We start from the raw sequence: 20,723 nt of genomic DNA on the forward strand, positions 1-20,723 counted from the left end.
CATTTTGCTGTAAATGTGGGCAGTGTCTGGCTCATTTCTCTCATTAATATGCTATAAATCTTAGATAGAGAGTGTTGGGCAGGTTCTTCACTTGTGCATAATTTTTCAAAATCAGTTTTTTCACTTTCAAAACATTCTAACTGCGGTAATGAGGATAAGTAGGAGCGCAAGAACATAGATCTCCAAGGGGTCAATGTTCTCACCCCACAGGTTTCTGACATTTCCCCTGGCAGGCGCCATCTTGACCCCAAGCGGAATTGAAATACCCTATTTACCCCCATTGCATTCCAGTCCTTAAAGATTATGTCTTCTACTCCCATCGAGAATCTAGGGTTATCCAGTACCGGATAAAGAGACGAGAATGTCGGGATCAGACTGTTTTTAACCTGTGGGGAGGTACATACCCTTAAAGTTGCCCCAATTGTTGGATGTTTCATTAATTGGGGAAGAAGTTCTTTTTCAAGCCAGGGGGCACTAGATAATGAGACTGGTGACAGTTGCTGTTCCACAGTTATCCATAGTTTATTTTTAGTGTGTCTACACCAGTCTAATACCCTTACTAGGTGGGAGGCTCTGTAATAGGATTTAAGGTCCGGCAGTGCCAATCCCCCCTTGTCTCTTGGTCTGTATAAGATCTCCTTTTTTAACCGTGATTTCTTCCCCGCCCATATAAATCTTTGCTGTATCGATGCTATTGTCCTGAAAAAAATATCTGGGAGATATATTGGGAGGGCCTGAAACATATACAGAACTCTAGGTAAGATATTCATTTTAAATATAGCGCAACGGCCCAGCCATGAAAACCTGCCTTTACCCCAATTTTCACAATCCTTTTTAATGGTACTTAATAAAAGAAGGAAATTTATCTTATATATTTCTTTTAAATTAGATGTTAGCTTTATTCCCAAGTATGATAGACCCTCTTTCGGCCACCTAAAGGGGAACAGTTCCTCCAACCTTTTTAACTCTTTCAGGGGTATATTTACTGCCAGTGCCTCAGATTTAGAAAAATTGATTTTGAAGTTCGATAAACAGAAATATTCTCTTAATTGGTGCATCAGATTAGGGATAGAAACTCTTGGGTTGGATACAAAAAATAATAAATCATCTGCATATGCAGCTATGTCCCCGTTTTCGTAAAAAAAAAGTGGCGACATTTTTTAAGTGTATTTTTTGCTTTGTATAGCAGAAAGGATCTTAACTCCTCCCTGGCTTGTATTAGTTGTACCCTAAGGTCACCATCTGGTAAACGTTTATGTTCTGTTTCGAGTACCTTTATTTGTTCGAGTAGGGCATTTTAGCGTCTATCTCTTTCTTTCTTCCATCTCGAACCATACTTAATGAAGACCCCCCTGCTAACTACTTTATGAGCCTCCCACCTGGTATAAGGATCGAGGTCACTCCCCTGGGTTAGGGCGAAGTGTTCCTCTATATCCTGTTTTACCTCCTTCAATATTTGTGAATCTTCCAGGAGTGAAAAATTAAGTTTCCACTGCCACTGTTTAGGCATGGAAACCTCAAGAGATACCCTTATATCAATCAGGGTGTGGTCAGAAAATGAAATAGTATCAATTGTTGAGTCCTGGAGTAACTGCAAATCTTGATGCTTGACAAATATCATGTCCAATCTAGAATATACGTCATGTGGAATAGAATAATATGTATAATCCTTTTCTGTTGGATGCAGCAATCTTCAGGAGTCCACATATCTGTGGCCATGAATAATGCGCCTAATATAGTACAGAGGCTGAATGTTGTGAGACTCCTGATGAGATGTCTACTCTTGGGTCCAGAGAAGTCTCCTCCCAAAATCACAGTACCCTCCTCAAATCCAGCTAACCTATCCAGAATATTACTCAAAGTTCTACCCTGACCGCTATTAGGAAGGTATACAGATGTAAATGTGAATATCTGGGAGGCAATGCGTCCCTTGACTGAGATCACTCGCCCTTCTTCATCAGAGTACGTATCCATCCATTCCCAAGGAAGTGCGCTAGAAATCAATATGCTAGTCCCTCTGGCTTTCGGGTCTGACGTATAACTGTGATATGCATGGGGATATAAAGTGGAGGATAATCGGTATGGTTTACGGAGGCACAGATGCGTCTCTTGTAAAAATATCACCTGGAGTTTTTTCCTCCTCAGATAGTTCCATAATATTGACCGCTTGCCCGGGCTGTGCAGGCCCTTGACATTCAAGGAGCCTAACAGAAGGGATGACTGTGAGCCTTGCCCGTTCATTCGCTAAACAGATTATCAGGCCAAGAGGAGGCGTGGGAAAGAGAGAGGAAGGAAAAGATAAGAAGAAAAGAAAAAAGAAGAAAAAAAAACGGGGGACCCAATCGGGGGACCCAATCCCACAGAACTCAAGGATCGTGTAGGTTTTCCTTTTTGGATCTTATTAACCTACTTTTTATTCCGGGGGTATATGGAAAGGAGCGGTGCCGTGCCCGCTTACTGCCAAGGTCGCTTAAATCTAAACTCTTCAACTGAATCTTGCCATTTTTTTTTCCCTTTAATGCGGGAAGGTGGGTAAGGAGGGATAAGTAAGCAGAGTGATGGGATGAGAGAGAGCCAGGCACGAGAGGAAAACACCCCTTCCCCCCTCTCCCCCCCCCCCCGCCCTACCCCACCCTCCGCCTCGAGGGAAGGGGGGACGTGAAAATTCAAACATATCAACATAACAAATAGTCAGTAAGGAAAGATTTAACATATATTTGTCTTATAGTGTATCTCCCTTACATATTTTCATTTTATTACACCAATTTTATTTCCTGTTTGAAATACCTTGCTCTACCCTGGTGTGTTTTAAAGTGCAAAAAATAGTGCCATACAAGGTGCGAATTCAAACCTAACCATTCTTATATATATTATTTCCATATTTCCATATAATTCATATTCCATATGTACCCTTCTAGTTACAAGTAATACATTCCTTAAACATAAACAACCCACTTTACTAAACACAGTGGGGCAGATTTATCAAGTGTCTGAAAGTCAGAATATTTCTAGTTGCCCATGGCAACCAATCACAGCTCAGCTTTCATTTTATCAGTGCTCATGAATATTTTAAAGGGGAGCTGTGATTGGTTGCCATGGGCAACTAGAAATATTCTGACTTTCAGACAGCTTGATAAATCTGCCCAGTGTGTTTCCCTTATACTTAGAATAACCAATTTTATATTAGAATTTTTTGTGCATGAAAATGTGCCATTTTGTCTCTTTATGTTCCCTTATTGTGATTAGAAGCACCCCATCCCCTGCCTCCCCTACTACACCATCCCCCCACCCTTAAAAAAGACAAGGAACAAGGAAAAAAAAGGCAAGGGAGGATTTAACATATAAAGAATTATTTATCTCATAGTGTTTCTCCCTTACATATTTTCATTGTGTTACACCAATTTTATTTTCTATTTAGAACACCTTACTCAACCCTGGTGTATTTTAAAGTGCAACAAATCGTGCCATACAAAGTGCAAATTCAAACCTAACCCTTTTTATACATATTGTTTCCCTGTTTCCATGTAATTCATATTCAGTATGTACCCTTCTAGTTACAAATAATAAATTCCTTAAAACATAAACATCCCGTTTTACTAAACACAATATGTTTCCCTTATACTTAGGATAACCAGTTTTATATAAAAATGTTTTGTGCATAAAAATGTGCCATTTTATCTCTTTATGTTTTCTTATTGTGATTAGGAGTACCCCATCCCCTGCCTCCCCTACCCCACCCCCCGCCTTCCCTACCCCATCCCCCCAAAAGCAAGTCTCTAAAGATGTAATTTACGTATTCCTGGAAGACGAGTCCAAACGTCATCACCAGGTATTTGAAGTGTCCATCACGGGTATTAAAATGAGGTTGTAGGCCCCTCGAAGATCCAATTTGGAGAACATCTTGGCAACACGAAGACGATCAAACAGCTCCGTGATCAACGACAATGGATAGCAGTTCTTAACTGTGACCTTGTTAAGACCGCGGTAGTCTATGCATGGACAAAGTGACCCTTCCTTTTTGGTCACAAAGGAAAAACCTGCACCCACCGGAGAAGAGGGCTTAAGTATGAATCCCCTCTGCAGGTTCTCTTTGATGTAGTCCGACATGGCTGTAGTTTCTAGTACTGAAAGTGGGTACACACGGCCCTCTGGAGAGGACATACCTGGCAACGGATCCACAGGACAGTCGTAAGGGCGGTGAGAAACCAAGACTGGCACTGGATGAGGTATCTTCACACAACAAGACTGGTAGTCAGGACCCCACCAAAGGATCTCCCCCGTCTTCCAGTTAAGAACAGCTGCATGGAGCTGCAACCATGGAAGACCCAACATAATGGAGGAAGTGGACTGTGGTAGGACATAAAAGGACAGTCTCTCCTTGTGCAGCACACTAACCTGCAAGAACAGAGGCTTGCTGCAGTACTGGACCGGATCAGAGAGGATTTGGCTAATGACTGACGAGATGACCAACGGCTTCTCGAGGCGAAGCACTGGGATGTGATGCCGGCAGATCAGAGCGGCATCCACAAAGATTCCTGCAGAACCAGAGTCCAAGAAAGCAAAGACCTGGATCTTGGTGCTTGTGCCAATTCTGAGAAGCACTGGAATCATCAGGCGTGGAGAAGCTTTGTTTACACCTAGGGACGCTTCTCCCAAGAACCCTAGGGGGTGGCGTTTCCCGGACACTGGGGACGTAATGGACAAGTCCCGATTAAGTGCTCTGGACTAGAACAATAAAGGCAGAGGTTTCCCTGATGTCTTCTGATACGTTCCTAGGAAGAGAGTCTGGCGCATATTCAATAGCGCAGTCTTAGCCCGTGCAGGTTCTTCAAATACAGACCGGAACTCAGCCAGAAATGCTGTGAGAGTAGATGTGACTGGGTTGCCTCTGTCCCAAAGAGGAGTAGCCCAGGCCAGGGCTTTCCTGGAGAGGAGGCTGATGAAGAATGCCACCTTGGATCACTCTGTGATGAATTGAGACGGCATGAATTCTATGTGCAGGGAGCACTGGTTTATAAAGCCCCTGCACAACTTGGGATCATACTTTCCGGGCATAGACAGCCGTAGCCTTAGTTCAGCAGCAGGAAGACAGACCGGGTAGCAGAAGCCGAAGGAGCAGTCTCAGGAACCTGTTACCGTTGCTGGATGGCCAGCAGCTGTTGCAGCATGGCAGTAGCTTGTCCCAGCTGTTTGCGTTGAGCAGCAATCTGCCAGGATTGCTGGACCACGATGATGGCAAGATCGGACCGAACGGGAAGTGGAACCTCGGCGGGATCCATGGACGGATCTTACTGTCAGGATTCCAGATGAGTGGATCCTCTATACCACTGCGGGAGATGGTACTACCCGACACCTAAGACCTGAATCTAAGTGGCGTCTGGTTTTTACCAGAGCCCGCCGCAAAGCGGGATGGTCTTGCTGCGGCAGGTTCCACCAGGTAACACAAAGGTAACACAGAGGAACTCTGGTAACACAGGAACATGGCAACACAGGACTCAGGAGCTGGGACCCACTGGTACACAGGAATACTCAGGAATGTAGTAAGGAAGCTTTCTCAATGGCGTAAACACAAAGATCTGGCAAGGGACACAGGAAGGGGCTGGGACTTAACAGAGAAGGCAGCTGGCCAGGAGCCAATTATCGGCACACTGGTCCTTTAAATTTTACAGAGTCGGCTTGCGGGCTTAGTGCAAATTAGTTGGGTTGTCTGATGGCCCTGCCCCCCGCCCAATTTGTGTCACAATAAAGTCAGCCTGATTGTGCCAAAATCCGATTGCACGTGCCAAAAAATCCCTGTTAAATGCGGCGCAAATTGGAAATAGTCAGGAAACCCGACGGTGTACGGTCCCTTAGTAAATGTGCCCCAGTATGTACACATCCATACGTTCATACACACATGCAGTATATACACATCATTTATATACATTTACTATATAAACAGCAGATTTGCACACATACTGTATAGTACATACACATTATATACACACAGCATATACATACAAACACATATAGCAGATTTACACACACAGCATGTACATACACACATACACACCATTATACACTCATACACAGATGTATGTGTCAGGCACCATGGGTAGTGGACCCACTGGACCACTGTGGACGAAGATGTTAGCCGACAACTGGGAGTGGAGTCTAAGTGGCACCCGGTTTTCACTAGAGCCAGGTTTTCACAAAGCGGGTTTAACTTGCTGCAAGGTGGTACCACCAGGGCGCTCCACAGCCGCAAAAAGTCCGCCGTGGCAGGCAAAGTGAAGTACAGTCTTAGAGCAGAATCATAGTCAGGGACAGGCAGGAGGTCAAGACAGGCAGCCCGGGATTGGAGTCGGGACATAGCGAAAGGTCAGGACAGGCAGCATGGGATCAAAGTCAATAATGGAGCCGGGGTCACAACAGGAAATGGCAATATCAGCACAGGGCATAGGTAACAAGCTATGGCAAAAAGGCACAAAGATACGACAGGGGTGACAGGAAGAGGAGGGCATTTGTAAATCAGTGGATGGCCAGCGAGAATTAGCAGCGTGCTGGCCCTTTAAATTTCAGAGAGCCGGTCTGCGCCCTAAGAGTCGGGGATGCGTGTGCCAGAACACAGGAACCATTGCAGGACCACGGGAAGGTAAACCAGCCCGCCACAGCTATACTGGGGCACAGGGAGGTACACAGATGCACCTGCAACTTGGATCACAGGAGCACCCTTGACAGTATGTACTCATTGTCAGCCAGTCTTTTTATCCAAGCGGGGTATCAGAGACCAAAGATATGAATCCATGCAGCCCAGTAGCTGCAGGCCACGTAGGGTAGTAGATGACAGGAAGGAGAGATGAGAGACCCCTACTCCTCCCAAACCGTTGTCCCTTTTCTCATCTGATTTATACTGCTGTGAATATGTGCACTGTCATTTACATACAGGGGCTTATTTACTAAGGGTCCCGCTGCCGCATTTTCGTTGGTTTTCACGACTTTTCAGGGATCGCGCCAGGGATTGTGTCACACACAATCGTTTTGTGTCGTTTAGTCGGCTTTCACGCAACACAAATCAGGGGCAGGCCATTGGACAAACCAACGGATTCGGGCTACACCCGGAATTTAAATTTGTGTCGCAAGCCAAGCACTTACATGCACCAAGAAGAAGAAGGTGAACTCTGGCAGACCTGATCGGGGAAGCCACACATGCAGGAAATCGGCCACACGATCTTCATGATTGTGTTCATCCCCGTCGGACAGTCAAGATCGGGGATCGCGCAGGGACCAGGTAAGTAAATGTGCCCCATTATGCTGAGCAATGTGCAGCATAACGGGGCAGATTTACTTACCCAGTCCTGTCGCGATCCCGCATCGCGTTGTCCGACGAGGATTTGGGTACGGCGCAATTCATGAAGATCGTTCGCCCAAGTCCCTGCATTTGTCGCTGTTGCGCCGAGGTCCGCCGGAGTTCACCTGCTTCTTCCCAGTGCACATGAGTGCTTGATCTTGCAACACAATCGTATTTTTAAATACAGTGATTTGTCCGATGGCCCGCTCCCCAAATTTGGCGCCAAAATCCAATCGGGTGCGCCAAAATCCCAGGGCAATTCGCCACAAAATGGAAATTGTCGGGTAACCCGAAGAAAGTGCGTCCGACAGACCCTTAGTAAATGAGCCCCAATGTGTATATAACAGTGCACCTTCTCCTTTCTATTGTGTGGCTGGGTCCCTTGACACTGCAGGCCCATTAGTAGCTGCTATAACTGCTACCCCTGTTGTTATGCCCCTGACATGACATGTAATATGAGGAGAAGATGACCCTTTTATGGAAACAGTAAAGCAAATAACCTAATAAACTCTGCTGCTTCAAGGCATTGCTATGGATTAGTAATTAAATACAATCAGTATTTCTCACAACCCTACTAATTACAGCATCAGGTAGGAGTGTGAAACACATAAGCAAACACCCCAAGGTTCAGCAAGATAGAAAACTTTTAAACAGTATGCACATGAGGTTTTATTTATAAATGATAATAACTATTTATTTTTATTTATGCAAAAGAAAAATGTCTTTGTGTATAAATCCAAGATGAAAAGCTGCTATACATGTTGAATGAATTTGAATGGGAAGCAGGGGGAGACTGGCCATTGTACCCACCGGGAATTCTCTGGGTGGGCCGGTTGGTCTAGGGCCGGTCGGGGCCGCTCTCCCCTTCCCCGGGCTTTCTACAACTGTATAAACACACTATTAATTAACACACACACAGACGCAGCGCAGCACTGTATCAATGTATCAAGAGAGGAATAGATTCTCATGATAAAGACATAGTTTTGCCCTTATACAAATCCCTGGTCAGACCACACATGGAATATTGTGTACAGTTTTGGGCACCAGTGTATAAAAAGGATATAGTAGAGCTGGAACGGGTACAGAGGAGAGCAACCAGGATTATTAGGGGAATGGGGGAACTAGAATACACTGACAGATTAAAAAAATTGGGATTATTCAGTTTAGAAAAAAGACGACTGAGGGGAGACCTCATTACAATGTACAAATACCTGAACGGACAGTACAAGGATCTCTCCAAAGATCTTTTTAAACCTCGGCCTGTGACCAGGACAAGGGGCATCCTCTACGCCTAGAGGAGAGGCGATTCTACCATCAACATAGACAAAGGTTCTTTACTGTACGAGCAGTGAGACTGTGGAACTCTCTGCCGCAGGAGGTTGTTATGGCAGACTCTATGTACATGTTCAAGAGAGGCCTGGATGACTTTCTGGAGAGAAAAAATATCACAGGTTATGGGGATAAAACATTTATTTAATTCTTAAAGGTTGGACTTCATGGACTTGCGTCTCCTTCCAGCCTTATATATACTATGATACTGCTGCGTCTGTAGGTTTCTACAAGGTCCACTACAAGGTCACACAATTGTCGTAATTGCGTGACCTGTGTGGCGTTGAGGAGTGTCAGCGTGCAGTATGTGCTGCACTTTGGTGCACGGGCTGGCCGCCGAATCTACGTGGGAACCGCAGGAGACAGGAACAGCATGGAGACGGGGCTGCGGGGACCAGAGCCACCGAGCGGGAGCTGCAGAGACGGCAGACACAGAGACGGGAGCAGCATGGTGAAGTATTTCATAATATAAATTATTGTGCAGCAGTTATCTGTCTATATGAAACTTTTATTGTACGTGGAGGAGGGGACACTGCTGGGGCAGGTGAGGGGCTCACTATTTATAATTTACACTACATTGGATTATTATTAGGAGTGCTGGGGGACTAATTTTTCAAATACTAATTAAAGGGAGCACTTTATTGTTATTGTGGGACGCTATCTATTGTTAGGTTTGCACTAGATATATTGTTATTAACCCCTTAATGCCCAGGCCCATTTTTGCATTTCCATCTTTCACTCCTCACCTTCAAAAATTCACAATTTTTTCATGTTTCCGTGTACAGAGCTGTGTTTGGGCTTGTTTTCTGCGTAACAAATTGTACTTCATAGTGATGGTATTTAATATTCTATGTTGTGTAGTGGGAAGCAGGAAAAAAATTGCAAATGCAGCAAAATTGATGGAATAATGCTTTTCCGACATTTTCTACTGAGCTTAGTTTCTACAACTTTGTGCGTCCCAAATGACATGTCAAATTTATTCTTTGAGTCAGTACGATCACGGAGATATTACATTTTTATAGAGTTTATTGTGTATTAACACATTTAAAACAATTAAATTATTTGCTACCATTTTGGGGACTGTACAGCCTTTTGATCACTTGTTGTCGGAAAAGTGCCATCTTGAACATTTGCACATTTGCATCTTTGAACTATTTTGCACTAGTGGGTTCAAAGCTGAGAATTACCGTCATTATATTTTGATAATACTTTAAGTTTCAGAGGAACCTAACATGTTTATGATTTTTACTGTTTATTTTTATCAGTTCTAAGGAAAGGGGGTGATTTGAATATTTAGCTTTTTTTCTAAATTTTTTTTTCTATTTTTCACACCCCTGGGTTGTCTGATTTATCCTACCATACTCTGCATTACTGCGGTATGGCAGCACATGTGGATTTAACACATGATCTATTACAATGTACCACTGGCACATTGTAACAGCTCTTGGAAATATAACAGAATAATATATACTGTGAATACAGAATTATATTTATTTATTTATGTAGATTGTATTTATTCTAATGTAGTGGGGAGCTGATTGTATCATAGTAAATTTTTGCTAGGGCACAGTGTAGTCAGTTGTGGTGTGAGAGGTATATATTATATTACTGTATTTAGGAGCTATTTAGGAGTGTTATCCAGGTGAAACAATAGTGTAAGTGACAGTAGTATCTTCAGGATCACAGATGTGCTGCAAGGAGCCTACTACATCTGAGCGTGAATTCTTCATCGACAAGTGATGGCCTGGAGAATCTTCATGCACTTCTATACCTGATGGAGCAGATCATCACCTGTGATTAGCTAAATGTAACTTATGATACTTTCTGCTTTACACGAGGTAACAACAGAAGTCCCGTGGAAGGAATGATAGGGAGGCATGCTACAGCATTCTTGCATATGATATAAATTACACAGGTATGCTGCCAGAGCCGGATTATAGGCGGGGCTCCCGGGGCTCAAGCCCCGGGGCCCCCACCATCTTGCTCCCACAGGGGCCCCCACAAGGTGACAAAGACTGACACTGTCAGTCAGATATTTGTATACTTTAAGCGCGCCGTGCGCTGTTAGTGATATGGGAGAGTGGGGCGGTGCCGCAGCACATCGTTCTGAGGGCGTAGGGAGGGGCTTGCGTGAGCTCCCTGTGTGCTCAGCGCTGGCCGCTCTGCTGAAAGCCCTATACAGATACAGTCAGCTGTAAGCTGACTCTCTGTGGCTGGAGCAATGGTCAGCAGCGCTGCTGCAGGGCATTGCTCCACCTCAGAGAGTCAGCGCAAAGGCAACACACGGGACACAGATGTCTCCTCCGGTAACTTTATCCTCCCTCCTCCGGGGTCTGAAGTGTAGAGCATGTGATCACGTGATGTCACGGGAGGGGGCGGAGCCTCGCGCGAAAAGCAGGAACAAGCTGCCATGTGTGACTACAGGAGAAGAGAAACTTCTAATGAACTGTGTTATCCATGTGTATGGAGGTGAGGGCCTGACAGGACAGGAACAAGACTTGTATGTCTATAGCTGGTGAAGACTGTGGTGTATAGGACTGTGTGTCTGGGGGTGAGTGAAGTGTATATTACATGGGACTGCGTGTCTGGGGGTGAATGAGGTGTATATTGCATGGGACTGCGTGTCTGGGGTTGAATTAGGTTTATATTGCATGGGACTGTGTGTCGGGGTGAATGAGGTATATTACATGGGACTGCATGTCTGGGGGTGAATGCGGTGTATGTTACATGGGGCTGTGTGTCTCGGGGTAAATGAGGTGTATATTGCATGGGACTGCGTGTCTGGGGGTGAATTAGGTTTATATTGCATGGGACTGTGTGTCTGGGGGTGAATGAGGTATATTACATGGGACTGCGTGTCTGGGGGTGAATGCGGTGTATGTTACATGGGGCTGTGTGTCTGGGGGTAAATGAGGTGTATGTTACATGGGGCTGTGTGTCTGGGGGTGAGTGAGGTGTATATTACATGGGACTGCGTGTCTGGGGGTGAATGAGGTGTATATTGCATGGGACTGCGTGTCTGGGGGTGAATGAGGTGTATATTGCATGGGACTGCGTGTCTGGGGTGAATGCGGTGTATGTTACATGGGGCTGTGTGTCTGGGGGTAAATGAGGTGTATGTTACATGGGGCTGTGTGTCTGGGGGTGAGTGAGGTGTATATTACATGGGACTGCGTGTCTGGGGGTGAATGAGGTGTATATTGCATGGGACTGCGTGTCTGGGGGTGAATGAGGTGTATATTGCATGGGACTGCGTGTCTGGGGTGAATGAGGTGTATATTGCATGGGACTGCGTGTCTGGGGTGAATGAGGTGTATATTGCATGGGACTGCGTGTCTGGGGTGAATGAGGTGTATATTGCATGGGACTGCGTGTCTGGGGTGAATGAGGTGTATATTACATGGGACTGCGTGTCTGGGGGTGAATGAGGTGTATATTACATGGGACTGCGTGTCTGAGGGTGAGTGAGGTGTATGTTACATGGGACTGTGGGGGTGAATGAGGTGTATATTACATGGGACTGCGTGTCTGGGGGTGAATGTGGTGTATGTTACATGGGGCTGCGTGTATGGGGGTGAATGAGGTGTATGTTACATGGGGCTGCGTGTATGGGGGTGAATGAGGTGTATGTTACATGGGGGTGAGTGAGGTGTATGTTACATGGGGCTGTGTGTCTGGGGGTGAGTGAGGTGTATGTTACATGGGACTGCGTGTCTGGGGGTGAATGTGGTGTATGTTACATGGGGCTGCGTGTATGGGGGTGAATGAGGTGTATGTTACATGGGGCTGCGTGTATGGGGGTGAATGAGGTGTATGTTACATGGGGGTGAGTGAGGTGTATGTTACATGGGGCTGTGTGTCTGGGGGTGAATGAGGTGTATATTACATGGGGCTGCGTGTCTGGGGGTGAATGAGGTGTATGTTACATGGGACTGCGTGTCTGGGGGTGAATGAGGTGTATGTTACATGGGGCTGCGTGTCTGGGGGTGAATGAGGTGTATGTTACATGGGGCTGCGTGTCTGGGGGTGAATGAGGTGTATGTTACATGGGGCTGCGTGTCTGGGGGTGAATGAGGTGTATGTTACATGGGGCTGCGTGTCTGGGGGTGAATGAGGTGTATGTTACATGGGGCTGCGTGTCTGGGGGTGAATGAGGTGTATGTTACATGGGGCTGCGTGTCTGGGGGTGAATGAGGTGTATGTTACATGGGGCTGCGTGTCCTGGGGTGAATGAGGTGTATGTTACATGGGGCTGCGTGTCTGGGGGTGAATGAGGTGTATGTTACATGGGGCTGCGTGTCTGGGGGTGAATGAGGTGTATGTTACATGGGGCTGCGTGTCTGGGGGTGAATGAGGTGTATGTTACATGGGGCTGCGTGTCTGGGGGTGAATGAGGTGTATGTTACATGGGGCTGTGTGTTTTGAGCGGACTGAAGTGTATGGAGATGTGGTACTGGGGGGCTCGGCGGCTGTATGTGGATATGGCACTGGGGATAGTCAATAATGAGCAAGAGGATGTGTATGTTACATTAAGTGGGGGCCTCCACCAGACTTTGCGCCCAGGGGCCCCCACCAAGCTTAATCCGGCCCTGTATGCTGCACCCCAAAGGTCCATATTTTACATTGGCCTGATGCAGCCTGACCCCCTTTGTTTTCTTACACATGACTTCTGCCACTTCTTCTATGTGTTCTAAGCGTTCAGGCGTAACATAGTTATATTCTAGTACACAGGACTGTCTGTTTTAATTAAAGGCAGGCAACAACAGACGGGGCTACAGATTGCAGGATTCCTTTGTGTAATGCCTTAAAGGAAACCTAGCACTTTAAATGGTAGGTGTAAGCTGCAATTGCCAAGCTTATTTTCGTTATTGTCCTCAACAGCTGTATCGCGGTTTAAACACTTTTTAATCTTTATATCTGATGCAGCTTCGGTGCACCAAGCGCGCGACCATGCGCGGCGTGACGTCAACGGCTCTCTGGCACTTGCTATTTAGGCGCGCGCATGGTCATGCACTTGGTGCGCCGAAGCTGCTTCAGATATGAAGCTTAAAAGGTGTTTAAACCACGATACAGCGGTTTAGGACAATAACGAAAATAAGCTCCAGCACCAGCTCACCCTGAGCTGGTGCTCGGTATTTGCAGCTTACACCTACCATTTCAAATGGTAGGTTTCCTTTAATTTGCACACCACTGCTGCAGTGGTGGTGCAGATATTTGTGTTGTACATTGGGGCACATTTACTTACCCGGTCCTGTCGCAATCCAGTCGAGGATTCGGGTCCTCCGGCTATTCACTAAGGTAGTGTGCCCGATGTCCACCAGGTGTCGCTGCTGCGTCGAGGTCCGTCGGAGTTCACTATCCTATTTCTGGTGCAGGTAAGCGCGTGTCAAGCGACCCTTATTTTTTAAAAAATTCCGCGTTATTTCTAAATCCGTCGGGTTTTCTGACAGCCATGCCCCCTGATTTCTGTCGCAGGCATGCCGGCGACGATGCGCCACAATCCGATCGCATGCGCCAAAAACCCGAAGCAATTCAGCGCAAATCGGTAATTTTCGGAAAACCCAACGAAAAAATAGCGATTCGGACCCTTAGTAAATGACCCCCAATGTATTACTATAGTAATTATATCCTTGTACATAGGGGGCTGTATTATAGTAGTTATATTCTTGTACATAAGGGGCAGTATTATCATAGTTATATTCTTGCACATAGGGGGCAGTATTATAGTAGTTATATTCTTGTACATGGGGGACAGTATTATAGTAGTTATATTCTTGCACATAGGGGCAGTATTATAGTAGTTATATTCTTGTACATAGGGGGCAGTGTTATAGTAGTTATATTCTTGTACATAGGGGGCAGTGTTATAGTAGTTATATTCTTGTACATAGGGGGCAGTGTTATAGTAGTTATATTCTTGCACATAGGGGGCAGTATTGTAGTAGTTATATTCTTGAATATAGGGGGCAGTATTATAGCAGTTCACTGGTAACACCCGCAATCCATGCTATTAACCCTTTGATCGCTACCGGCAAAACTGCAAGCGGCATTAGAAGGCCGGTGGCTCATGTTTGCCGCCATATTGGCTTAGATGATTGTTCCCTTTGACGGCATCGGGGAGTGGTGATCTGGTACTATAACAGCCTTGGGTCATACAAAGACCCGAGGCTGTCTCATTTTAACACATTTATTACAATGTGCAGTTTGTACATTGTCATAGATAATGTTGAAAATCCCCATATACTGCCATACTGTAGTATGGCAGTATATGGTAGGATCAATCAGACAAACTCGGGTTAAAGTACCCTAGGCGGTCTGAAAAATAGTAAACAATAAAAATAAAAGTAAAATAAAATTCTACTTTCCTAGAACTGATATCAATATAAATATAAAAGGCGTTTAACCCCTTTACGGAAAATATCACCCAAAGTCAAAAATGTCACTTTTTTTCCGTTTTGCAAAATGTCATCAAAAGTTGCAAAAAATTACACCAAACACAGTTCTGTAAACTGAAGTATGAAAAAGTTATTAGTACCAGAACATGGCAAAATGAACAATTTTTTTGTACAGGAGGTTTTAATTTTTGTAAATGTAAGATAAGATTATAAAACCTATACAAATTTGGTATCCACATGATCGTACCGACACAAAGAATAAAGGAGACATATCTTTTGAGGCACACAGTGTAAGCCCACAATAAAATGGTGCGAATGCATTTTTTCACCAAATTCACTGCATTTGTAAATTATTCCCGCTTTCCAGTACATGCCATGGAATATTAAATACCGTCACTATGAAGTGCAATTTGTTATGCCGAAAACAAGCTCTTACACAGCTCTTTACATGGAAAAATAAATGTTATGGATTTTTGAAGGGGGGGAGTTAAAAATTAAAACGCAAAAGCAAAAAAGGGCCTGGTCATTATGGGGTTAAAGAAGTGATAGTCATGCATGACCATGACTCCTTTAAATCTTCCTAAATCATAAGTCTACATAATCATTTTACATGTTCACACAGCGTATTTGTTGGTGATTCCAGCAGTTACAAACCCAATCTATTACTTATAGCCTATGCTTTGAAAAGAGAGAAAAGTACAGGATCTATTGTCTGTTTTTTTTCAGACAGATGAAAGCATATAAAAGTATATCTGCTTAGTCATGGATCGCTGGCCAATGACGTTGGGTGGTCTGGGCACAAGTGGTCAGTCTTTGCAGATGAATTATTGTTGTATGTCACGAACCCTGAATCCAGTGTCCCAGTGATAGTAAAAGAACTAGACAGGTACTCAGCAGTTTAATGTGAACCTCCTGGATCAGGTGGTGGCCTCACTGTCAAGTTCCATGGTACTCATGTGGTGCCGGTGGGCTGATACTCCGCTGCTGAGCACGGTGGAAAAGGACATTGCCATGGATGCTGCCGCGAGGGTCCCCGTCTCCTAGGGCGGGCACCTCCGAAGATTTAGAGGGTCAGTGCACCATAATTGGTGCTGGCCATTCCCAGAATCCTTTATTTCAGCTTCTCCCTGCACACCCCGCTGGATCTTTGTGCCTTGTGCCTTTGAGAAAGCTTTGCTCCTGATGCCCTGTGCTTGTTTTCTGGATTCCCAGTGACCCCAGTTCCGTTCCTGACTACGCTCTTTTGCTGCCTGCCCAGACCTTCTGCTTCGTCTACGACTCCTGTCCCTGACTACAATTCTGCTCAACGCCTCTGTACCTCGCCTTGGCCACCACTGCAGACAAAGTCACGCCTGTGGAACGACCTGGTAGCCTTCCCCTTCCCCTCCCCTTCTGTTTGTCCTCCCTTGTTTGTGTGTCCTGTCCTGTGAGTCCTTATGGATGTGTATGTTGGATGTATGATGTCACTATATGGAATCTCAACTTAGTTCACTTACGTGTTTTTATTTCAAGGGTTTTTACACACTTCAGTGGAGAGCGGGATTCGTACTTATGTTTTTGCTATATATGGCAGGTACCGTCCTATGGTGTTTTCCTCATATATTTTATGTGCTTCAAAGTTATTTGTAATCCTTGATTGTTGATGCTTCTTTGTGCATTTGCCACTCAGTTCGTGTGATTACATTGTGCTGTAAGCAAGTATACACGCAATGTTAAGCTTTTATTAAACTTAAAAGTATATCTGTCTTAGAGTTACCATGGGGGGCAGAAACGTCTTGCACCAATTTTTTAGACTGTCTTATGAGATATTTGTGTGTCAGATTTATCATAGTAGAGACAGTTGGATAAATGTAGCATATAAAGTATAAGTGCATGCATCAGATTACAGAAAAAAAGCCACAAATGTTTAACTAATTCCTAAGTATTTCTGACCCTTTGTGGGAAATATAATGAATTTGCACGTAAATTTGAAAATTAATTTCTAAGTATTTCCTACACCTTGAGGGGAATGGAATTAATTTGCGGCGAAATTTGTGAATACTGGAAAAGTCACACTTCTTAAATCTGTCTTGAACATATGGATTAATTTCATAAAACTGGCGAAATGCTAAAGTGAATAGTGGAGTAAAGTGTCAAATGTTGCAAATTGGCAGTTGTGGGACATTTGTATGCAGAAAACTGCTGTAACTACAATGATCGTCCCCACTCTTTTATGTAATTATTGGTACATTTTTAAAATACACTTGTTGGCATCTGTATATTTTTGTTAGAAATAGGTTGGTTAATGTTAGTAGCAAAGTGATTGGCACAAATCTGTAAAAACAAAATTAAAGATATTTAATTTTCCTTTTGGCAGAAGCATGTCTCCTAAAGTCTAAACTGCCCTGGAAATGATTATGTAACTCTTCTGTTCTCACACAAACATGGTGTCGCAGCTTACTGTAATGGCTATTTTGTAAGATGATAAAATAGGAGAGATTGCTGTACCAATGTTTTCTCCTGACTGTATCATAAGGTGGTGTGCAAATACCCTGGAGAAGTGATAGAGTCGTGACTTGATGAGTACATTTTTAGTTCTGAAACAAAATCCACAATGAATGTTTGCCTGAGTTAACAATTGCCTTTGGTGATATTCTAGTAGTGCATCTGTCAGAATTACCCAGTTCCTTGTGCATCTGAGCAGGCGGATTAGCTTGTTTCTATTTGCATGGACAGTGCTGAGCAGTTGAAGATGACTTGAGCTGAAACATACCAAAACATCCCACTCATTTTCTGCACGTTGACATTTACCATTTTACCAAGCTATTTTCTACATCTTCAGATTGTGTTAAAAGGCTTTATGAATAGAATAGTTAGGAAAGCTGAACTTAAAGACATGGATGTTTAATTCATTTGTGCAGTGCATTAAGAAGAGGTAATTTTCAATCTTTATCCAGCATTTACAGCTGAATTAATACATCCATATTAACTTAAAGGATTTCTCATGATAGCATTGTCAGTATAAAGCAAATATTAAAAACCCTGCCTGTTGTCTTTGCTAAGCTAATAGTAATCAGACTATAAAACCTAAGGGGTGGTGGAGGCAGAGTGTTGCAATACAGTTAGGCCCATTCCACACTTGTGTTGCAGATCACGTCAGAGTCTGATCAGGGTGAGATCTGTATTTGGTCAGTGAAAAATGCACATTTTGCATAAGTGTTCAATCAGTTTTCAGTCAGAATTTGTTCAGTGTCTCAGTTTTTCATGTGCATTTTCAATGCAATTTCAATACGTTTTTCACTCGCAGATAACATGCGTGAAATGGACTCACGACTGAGCTCTATCTTTTCTATGGCAATTGCGGCGTGAAAAACACATTGCACTTGCATGTGTCTCAGAGTGCAATGCGTTTTTGATGCGTCTCCATAGACTTGTCACGCAAGTCACGCGAGTGACTTGCAAAAGTAGAGCATGCTGAGATTTAAGCGCGCGTAAAAAAAAAAACGTGTATGTGTAAAAAATGGGAGTTTTCGGTTTTTTTAAGCACACGCGCATATTTTTTTTAATGTGCGTTTAAATCTCAGCATGCTGTACTTTTGCAAGTCACACGTGTGAAAAAACGCACCTTACAAGTCTATGGAGATGCATGGTATCCCACAGTAGCCAAAAGTCTCAGTCTTCCGCAGTACCCAAAAGTCTCAGTGTTCTTACTGGTACCCCAAAACTCACAGAATAGGCCTTAGAAAAGGGGCATTATGAGGAGTGAGCTACAGAAAAGGGTGCAGTATCATAGCCCCTGTCTAAGCAATACACGTGGAATGGGAGATCTCGTCAGTCACGGCGCTGCGACATCCAAAAGCCACTTGCAAACTGTAAGTAGACTTTTAACTGTTTTTATTGGATCACTACGCGTTTCGGCCCCGATCCGGTGTCTTCCTCAGGTGTAAAAGACATATACAGGGTATATGTCTTTTACACCTGAGGAAGGCTCCAGATCGGGGCCATGCCCATGCTTCCTCGGGTGTAAAAGACATATACCCTGTATATGTCTTTTACACCTGAGGAAGGCTCCGGATCGGGGCCGAAACGCGTAGTGATCCAATAAAAACAGTTAAAAGTCTACTTACAGTTTGCGAGTGGCTTTTGGATGTCGCAACGCCGTGACTGACGAGATCTCCCATTCCACGTGTATTGCATTGTATCGGCTTGTTGGTCCATCTTCCTGGGAGAACGGACCAAAACCTGAAACTCGTGGCTGTCAGCGTCTCCCGATGCCCAAAAAATACCTAAGAGCATAACTGCTCGCTGATACGCTAAGATTCTTCCAAACACCAGGTGAGAGTCAACTTATCAGGAGAAATAAGTATTCACGTAACTTATTGTACTAGTGACCTTACTGTAATGCTAACTGCCATGCCCATGCTTTCTTCACAGGAAGCTGCATGAGAAATATGGGGTCCCAACGTGCTAGATCCTGCAATAGACTTTGTTAATGCATTCTGCCTGTGTATCCGCATATCTGGCCTTGGCCTGCTTCCTGACTTTTCCTTATAAGTGACCTTGTTCTGTTGAGCTCTTGTGTCTGACCCCAGCTTGCTCCAGTTCTATGTACCTGAGATTTTTCACATGCTTCATTTCCATTTTTCCAACTGTACCTAACTTCATACTAGGCTGACCCCTCCTGCTCAGCACCAATGATATTGAGCTGAGGTCCTCCAAGTGTTTAGGTTCGGATCTTTGCTCAGCTGTTAAAGGAAATCCACCATCAAAATCAAGCATGATAAACCAGGGAAACGTACTCATAGATTCAGGCACTATGCCTGTGGTAATCTTTCCCCCTCCCACTGTGTACTAAAACTCACAACTGCCATCGGATTACAGCAGTCAGTGGGAAGGAGGAAGTGTTCTGTACAGTGTAACAGCCTGTGAATCTGCACAGAGGGGCTCATGTAACACTCCCAGGAGACCTTCTGGCTCATTAGAATAATTAGAAAAGTTGATTTTAGAAGGAAGGAGGCCATGGATAACACATATTAGAAGATTACAACAGGCATGGTGACTGGAGCTATGAGGAAGTGCCTGGGTTTATCTGGCTTGATTTTAATGGTAGATTTTTCATTTAAAGATTGTAAGCCATTAAGACATCACTTTTAAGAGTTACTCACAACCAAACTTATGAATCCATCATCAATTGCCCGTTAGCACAAAGACCCTTGAGCTTTTAGCTACAATGGGGCTCATTTACTAAGGGTGTGCGTACCGCACAATCGTCAGATATTACGACGAGTAACATTTTGTGCCTCATTAACAGGGGATTGTGGCACTCGCGATCGGATTTTGCCGCATCGACGCCGGCTTTCATGCGACAGAAATTAGGGTTGGGCGGATTCGGACATTTAAATTGTGTCGCAAGACAATGCACTTACATACACCGGGAAGAAGAAGGTGAACTCCAGCGGACCTCAGTGGGGAAGCGATACATCCAGGATCTCGCCGGAAGATCTTGGTGAAAGTACCGGGTAAGTAAATGTGCCCCAATATGTCCCTAATGAATGCTTTGCAATTTTATTGTAGGGTACACATAATGCAGGTAACAGGAGTTTTTGCAACTACTATTGATTTAACTGATTTGAATTATTAAAATGCTGAAGACATATGGTAAAACATAAACAAAATTTTTGATTTATTTA

The sequence above is a fragment of the Engystomops pustulosus genome, chromosome 4, assembly GCF_040894005.1.
Source record: "Engystomops pustulosus chromosome 4, aEngPut4.maternal, whole genome shotgun sequence".
NCBI classification, from domain to species: Eukaryota; Metazoa; Chordata; class Amphibia; order Anura; family Leptodactylidae; genus Engystomops; species Engystomops pustulosus.